We start from the raw sequence: 7,265 nt of genomic DNA on the forward strand, positions 1-7,265 counted from the left end.
AGCCTAACCTACAGTTTAAGCCTAGTCTAAATCCTGAGTCAAGCCTAAAGCTTAAAGCCTGACTCAAGTCTAAGCCTAAAGCCTAAGGCAATCCTAAAGCCTAACATCAGATTTAACAGAACTGCAGATGCCAAAAATCTAACACTGCTATTAAAAAAACCCTGTGGTTTGGAGTTCACTTTACCCTGCAAAAAAAACAAGTCTATAATGGATTTTCCAGTGTGACATAGAAGTACCCCAGATTGGGCTCAGGAATTAAGGAAATCTCAAACTGTTCAGATATGTCTAGTAAACTCCACTTTGACAAAAAGATAATGTCCTAAGAAGACATTTAAAAAGGAGCTAGCAAGTATCTTTGAAGACATACATTTTAGCCACAAACTCTTTAACAAAAAGCATCCTCCTATAATCTAGCTTTTACCCAAAGCAGAAAACTTGATAAAACCAAATACCCTCAGATACCCAAAAGTAGATAAACCACACCTTGAAGGCAAAAAAAAAAAGTAGAATTAGAATATAATCTCGTGGATAGGACAAAAGGACAAACAATTTTAACAAGTTTCCCTGGGTAGAATAACAAGAAATTCTGTTCACCACCTGTTTGCTCTGCACCAAAATAGTCTTGATGTGCCAGCTGTAGCTCAGTTCTGAGTGTCTGAATTCAATTCAGTTGCCAAGGACTAGGCACCAGCCTTTCCCACTGTACAATGTACACACACATACAAACACACAGTACTGTATTGCAGTATTCCTGCAATAAGAACTACTTCTCAGGTCTAGAATTTTTCAGACAATTTAATTCAGATCTGTGCACTATCTGGGGGAGAATTCGGACCCCAAGATCTTCTTAGTCTCTTACTTCATAACTTCATTTTTTAACCTAAAATACTTTTCTAGTTCCATATCTTTAAAGCTACAGTTTGGCAGAATTGGACTGAAAGGTAAAGGCCTTTTACTCTCCTGATTCCCTCCTGCAGAAAAGGACTTGATCTGGAACAGATGGGGTACTGCAAGTTTTTGCACCTGAGATTCGCTGTCACTAGCATAAATGTGTAGAGAATTATGCACATCATTTATTATGCATCTCATTTCCCTAAGCTATATTCAGCTGGACCCTGTACTGTCTGTCCTTCGCTTTCATGGGCAATAAAATCTACTTGAACATATGCTAGGGAGGAAATAATTAACCTGTAGAAAAGAAAAAAGAGAAAAACCTTGATCCATCAATGCAGATAATTCATTTTATTTGCTTTTAATTCAAAGAACACCTCTGAAAATTTTGTCCCTGAAGTGATTGGATGTGTCTTGCTTAATCCCACACTAGGTACGCTTAGGAAAATAAATTGTTTTGTAATGAGCAGTGTTGATGCTTACATTTAAACAAATAATTTAGCAAAGTGTCTCTCTATCTCTTCTGTCACTAAGGTTACATGCTGATAAATACCTTCAGGGTAGTAGGCAAAGCCAAGTATTGTCATCAGTAAGAAGCTCAAATTTGCCAAGTTTCTGGTACGACCCACAGGGAGGTGATTTGGTTTTAGCATTCCTGCTGTTGCAGGATTTAGCATTCCTGTAGGATCTGCTGCCCTTAGTGATTACCAAGAAAAATCAACTCCTTGACATAACAAAATCATATACAATGACTACATTCCTTCCAAGCTTTGTGATAAGTGATTCTGCTTTGAAAGACCAAAATGTTAAACAATTATAACAGTAAGACAAATTATTTCCCTGCTATCTTCCCTCTATAGTTCTGATCAGAGTTTTTTTTTTTCATTCACTACTTTTTTCATTCATTTTGTTTAGTGTGGGAAACTGAGAAAACGTGAGAAACTGTGGGAAGGTGTGGGAAGGGTGAAAGTTAGGAGTGAGAAACTGTGAAAGTTAGGAATAACAGATTAGCAGATAGAGAAACCTAAAACACAGGCTGGACACGCCGGTCTCTGGTTGGTTACCTGCTGTCCAATAGCAGGATTGGACCCAGATAGCAAAAGAGTCAAGGAATTGGCTGAAGGCAGGGGGAGGGAGCGCGTGGACAGTGTGTGGACAGTGCAGGCTCACATACTTGGAGAATATATAACTTCAATTTTGCACATTCTAATGTCTTCCCTATCAAAAGATATTCACTGTTAAGAATTATTTCACTCAGAATCCTAGAGGAGTAAATATCTACACATGAATACCTAAGGTTGAAATTCAGACCTAAAGGAATTGTTGCAGTTTGTTGCCTCAAGTTCTGTGCAGAAATAAGAAACTTCTTCATGAAAGCTAGAATCATAGAATCATAGAATTGTTAAGGTTGGAAAGGACCTCTAGAGATCATCTAGTCCAACCCCCCTGCACACGCAGAGTCACCTAGAGCACGTGGCACAGGACTGCGTCCAAGCGGGTTTTGAAGATCTCCAGAGAAGGAGACTCCACAACCTCTCTGGGCAGCCTGTTCCAGTGCTCTGTCACCCTCACTGTTAAGAAATATTTCCTTAAGTTCCTGTGGAACTTTTGATGCTTCAGTTTCCAGATGTTTCCTCTAGTTCTGTCGGTGGCCACCAGTGAAAAGAGGCCAGCACCATCCTCCTCACTGCCTCCCTTGAGGTACTTGTATACACTGATCAGATCCCCTCTCAGCCTTCTCTTCTCCAGGCTGAACAGGCCCAGCTCCCTCAGTCTCTCCTCATAGGGCAGATGTTCCAGGCCCCTGATCATCCTCCTGGTAGCCCTGCGCTGGGCTCTCTCCAGCAGCTCCACATCCCTCTTGTACTGTGGAGCCCAGAACTGGACACAATACTCCAGATGTGGCCTCACCAGGGCTGAGTAGAGGGGCAGGATCACCTCCCTCGACCTGCTGGAGACACTCTTCTTAATGCATCCCAGGATCCCATTGGCCTCTACGGAGCTGCTTTCCAGCAGGTCAACCCCTAATCTGTACTGGTGTCTGGGGTTATTCCTCCCCAGGTGCAGGACCTTGGACTTGGCCTTGTTGAATTGCATGAGGTTTGTCACCGCCCAGTTGTCCAGTCTGTCCAGGTCCCTCTGGATGGCAGCACAGCCCTCTGGGGTATCAGCTCCTCCTCCCAGTTTCGTATCAATTTTGGCAAAATTGAGATAGATGACATCCACCGCTCTCCCCTCATCTGTCTAGCTGGTCATTCCATCATAGAAGGCTATCAGGTTAGTCAAGCATGATTTCCCCTTGGTGAATCCATGCTGACTACTCTTGAGCACCTTGTCCTCCACGTGCCTGGAAACAATGGCCAGTATGAGCCGTTCCATCACTTTTCCGGGGACGGAGGTGAGGCTCACTGGCCTGTAGTTGCCTGGGTCCTCCTTCTTGCCTTTTTTGAAGACTGTTGTGACATTGGCTTTCTTCCAGTCCTCTGGCACCTCCCCTGTTCTCCAGGATATTTCAAAGATGATGGAGAGTGGCTTAGCTATGACATCCACCAGCTCCCGCAGCACTCTGGGGTGCATTATATTTGCAAGATATTTTACTTTTGCTATATTTGAGAGCTGCATATACTTGCAAAAGAAGTGTTTTCTTACAGATACATCTTTATTTATGACTTTATTCCCTCATAGCATAAAGAAACATTCAAACGGTGAGAAAAGGCAATAAAAGGCCAGAGATAATATGGTGCAGGATTATGCTGATTGACAGTGTTCTAGCAGTGAACAGGGGAAAAAAAATCTAACACCCTTCAAGAGACTTGCAAAGGGACATTTCCTATCTATGCAATTAGGATCATGTAAGGAATGATCAAACTGGTTTTCTCACTGAGCACCAATTTGTTAAATGGAACAGATTGAAAATAACAGGGCATTTCACACAGGCATAGGGCATACAGGCCTATTCCAACCTAAATGGAATCACAAACAGCAATTTGAAAATAGCACATCATACATTTTGTTACCCTGCCATATATACCCATAAGCAAGTTATTGGGTGCGTTAATTCAGTGTAAAAACTATTTACATGCTTAATACAGGAATTCCAAGCACTGAAGAAGTTCTATAACTTGGAAAGCTTGCAGCACTTTGTAGTGGTGCCAGTTTGGTAGGAAAAGAATAATTTGTACCATGTGTTATCTACAAAAATAATTCCAGCTATCTCCGGATTTTTTTTTTCTGAACAAGGTTTAGGGTCTCAGGAAAATAGCAGAAGTGTGTTTAAAAAAAAAAGTTACCCAAGTAAAATTTGTCAGATAATTACTCTATAGAAAGAGAAAGCTAATTCATTTCCAGATAGACGAGCTAGCTGCCATCCTCTTGCAGTACAGTGCAAAAGAAAAAAAAAAAAGGCAAAAAAAAAAAAGCCTTCTCACTCCAACCTTTGATCTGTTTCACACGATGTACTTCAATTATCAGGCAAAGATCCAAACACATCTCAAGTGATTGCCATAACATTGAGCTACAGCCAGGCACTTTTTTATTTTACTTTCTTGTGGCAGGGAGAAAAAAGTAATCACATTCATGTTGTTGAACAGAGTAAAGAAGCCTTCTGAAACCACTCACCCAAAGTATTCATGAGTTTCTCTGAAACTCCCCTCTGCTCAAAGTCACCCATGTGTTCTGAGCCCTATCATAGCTAAAAGTTGTCTCAAAGAGTATAGAAATATAAATTTATAGCCTTTCATAGGGCCAGTGCAACTCTAACCTGCAAGATGCACAGGAAAGAAGCTGAGGGTGAGCGGCCTCCTTCTCTTATGGGCCTGTGAAACAATAGAAAGTCTTTCAGACCAGTCTCTAGGGAGCATATAGAACATATGATGAATCTCCTGCCCAAATAAATGATTTTTCCAAGCTTTTGTTCCAGCTTCACTTAAGAAGAGACTAACGTATTTGGGTGTTAAAAGACAGAAAACCTGAGTCTAGCTAACTGGGACAAACTAGGCTAATGGAGCCTAATCAAAGCATCGGGCACAGCACCTGCAGTCCTGGGGGACCTGGACACCTGAAAGATTGTGCAAAAGGGAAGCCAAAGGCAAATGGCCCATTGGGAGCAGCTAACCTCCTTTCTTTGGCTCCTCCGCAACTGCCCAGGAACCGTGTTTGTCAGCTCTGAGAGGAGGAGGAGCTTCCTGCAGAAGCTGCAGATTCTGCCAGTTTTCCAGAAGCTCCTGCTCCCCAGCCTCTGATCAGAAGGTATCTAGGTAGGTACAGGACTGCTACTACCTCTTTTGAGGACCACCAGGAAATGCCATCTTATCCTGAGCTGTTGCTACTTCTCTAACACAATCTCCCTAAGCAAACTCTGTTTCTCACCCATAAGAACTACCACCATGGCTGCTTCTTGGGATATCCCTTGTCTTCTGGTATTGATTTCTCCACAGGACCATTATTCTTCACTATATACTTGAAATTCTAGGAATGCATCATGACCTTCTTGTTTCAGAAGCTTCCTTAGCAAATGTCCATTCTCATAACAAATGAGCATGTAGAGAGGAGATGAAGTATCAGGTCTTCTAAACAGAATATTGGGGGATAAAGAAACAACCCTGTTATCTCTACACAACACCAATATTTGAGACTTGAGGCAATTCCATTCCCTCATTATAGTTTAAATTTTGTAGGCATCTATCATATAGAGCCTTCCTGAAGTGCTCAAGTCTCTTCAGATGCCATGTGAAAGTGAAGTTCATGATGAGCAGTTTTGAAAGCCATTAACAAAGATAAAACTTTATTATCTCACATCTGAAGTGAGTTAGGAAAGTATCAAACTGAGAAGGAGACCAAAGTTAATGAGCTGTTTTGGGCATGATGGGCTTCTTTGAAAGAAGCTATTTCCACATAGCAATGCCATCAGAACAAAACAATCATAGAATCAGCAAGCAGCTCCATAATTAAAAAGGGATAATAACACAATGTTGCTTAATGTAACATAACAATTCTGAACTGTAGACAGTGTCAGCACAAGTCTTCATTTATAAAGACTAATTTACTGTCCCCAGAAAATGAGGCATTAGTCTTATTAGAACCTGAAATTTCACACACTCTTCCTAAACATGAATTTATTTCATGGCCAGAGTTAGGTAAATATTTTTGCAGCCTTCCTGGCTTCATTCAGCCCTTTTAAAGTAATTTAAGATTAACTGTATTGTTGCACCTGTTTATTGCACCATTTTGAAGAAAGATGCATAGAGCACTTGAACAAATATTAAACACAAATCTAAGGTGTAAAGGCAAACAAAATGTTAGAGTGTCTTGAAGTTATAGTCAGGATATTTTTAGCAAATGGGAGGGCAATCAAGCTCAGCTGAGACACTGTTTTTAAACAGCAAGCATTTTATTTACCATTTTAACTCGCATGCTCATGTCTGCATCCAGATGTTTCAGACTGAATAGTTACCCAGAGAATAACAGATTTCCTGAAGAAAAAAAAGCAGCACAATAAAACCATTAAAGAGATCTTCCACTCAAGTCTAGGAATAGCAGCCTTTTCATTGTACATATGTGAAATCAAGTCCTTAAAAGAGGCTGCAAGCTCAAATATTTAAAAATGCAAAACATTATGTTTCACCTGCACAAAATGAGGGAATGGCTTGTGTTCTTCACATTTCATAGCTTTTTACTGCAATACTGGCTTGAGGGCCAAACACATACTAAATACTAAGGAAGTCTAAAAATGCAATATAATTTAAATAATTTTTTAAGATGGGAAATATGATCAGTACAATGCAACCATTTTCAAAAAAAAAATAGAAAGAAACTAGTCTCTCCTTATTACTTTAGACTCTGACCTTTGCTTTGTGTGGCAGCCTATCACCTTTGATAAAGAGGAGAAAACTGACCTTAGGGAGCTTGGCAAGAGACATGTATGATATTCAGCAGCAGCCAACATTCCAGAAGCCAAGAAGTTAGGATGTTCTTAGAAATTTTTTTTGCAGTGAATTTTCAGACACTGCAGAATGTTATTTTATTTGGTTACTATTCTTAAAAAAATACCAGAAGGACCTGATACAGAAGCCTTTGAGAAGTGGGAGCAAGTTGTCTATGCTAGCCAATAAATATCGTTTTAAATCAAACTCTTGCATCATTGGATTTTGACAATACAGTCTAAGGATACAATAGCCTTGTAAAGCTTTTTAAGGAAAAGCATGTAATTTGAAAACTTCAGACCACTGAAGTTACATTTTTTCTATAAACTTTAGACCATTAACAGGAACTCATGCTTTGCTGATTTTAGCACATCTGCAATCTTTTCTTTGCTTTCATATTAACATAACTTTTATGATATTTTGTTCATTATATAGAGTTTGCAGGTTAATTAG

This window comes from Tinamus guttatus, unplaced genomic scaffold, assembly GCF_059628265.1.
Source record: "Tinamus guttatus ecotype Peru unplaced genomic scaffold, ASM5962826v1 Tinamus_guttatus_pri_ptg001059l, whole genome shotgun sequence".
Lineage (NCBI taxonomy): Eukaryota > Metazoa > Chordata > Aves > Tinamiformes > Tinamidae > Tinamus > Tinamus guttatus.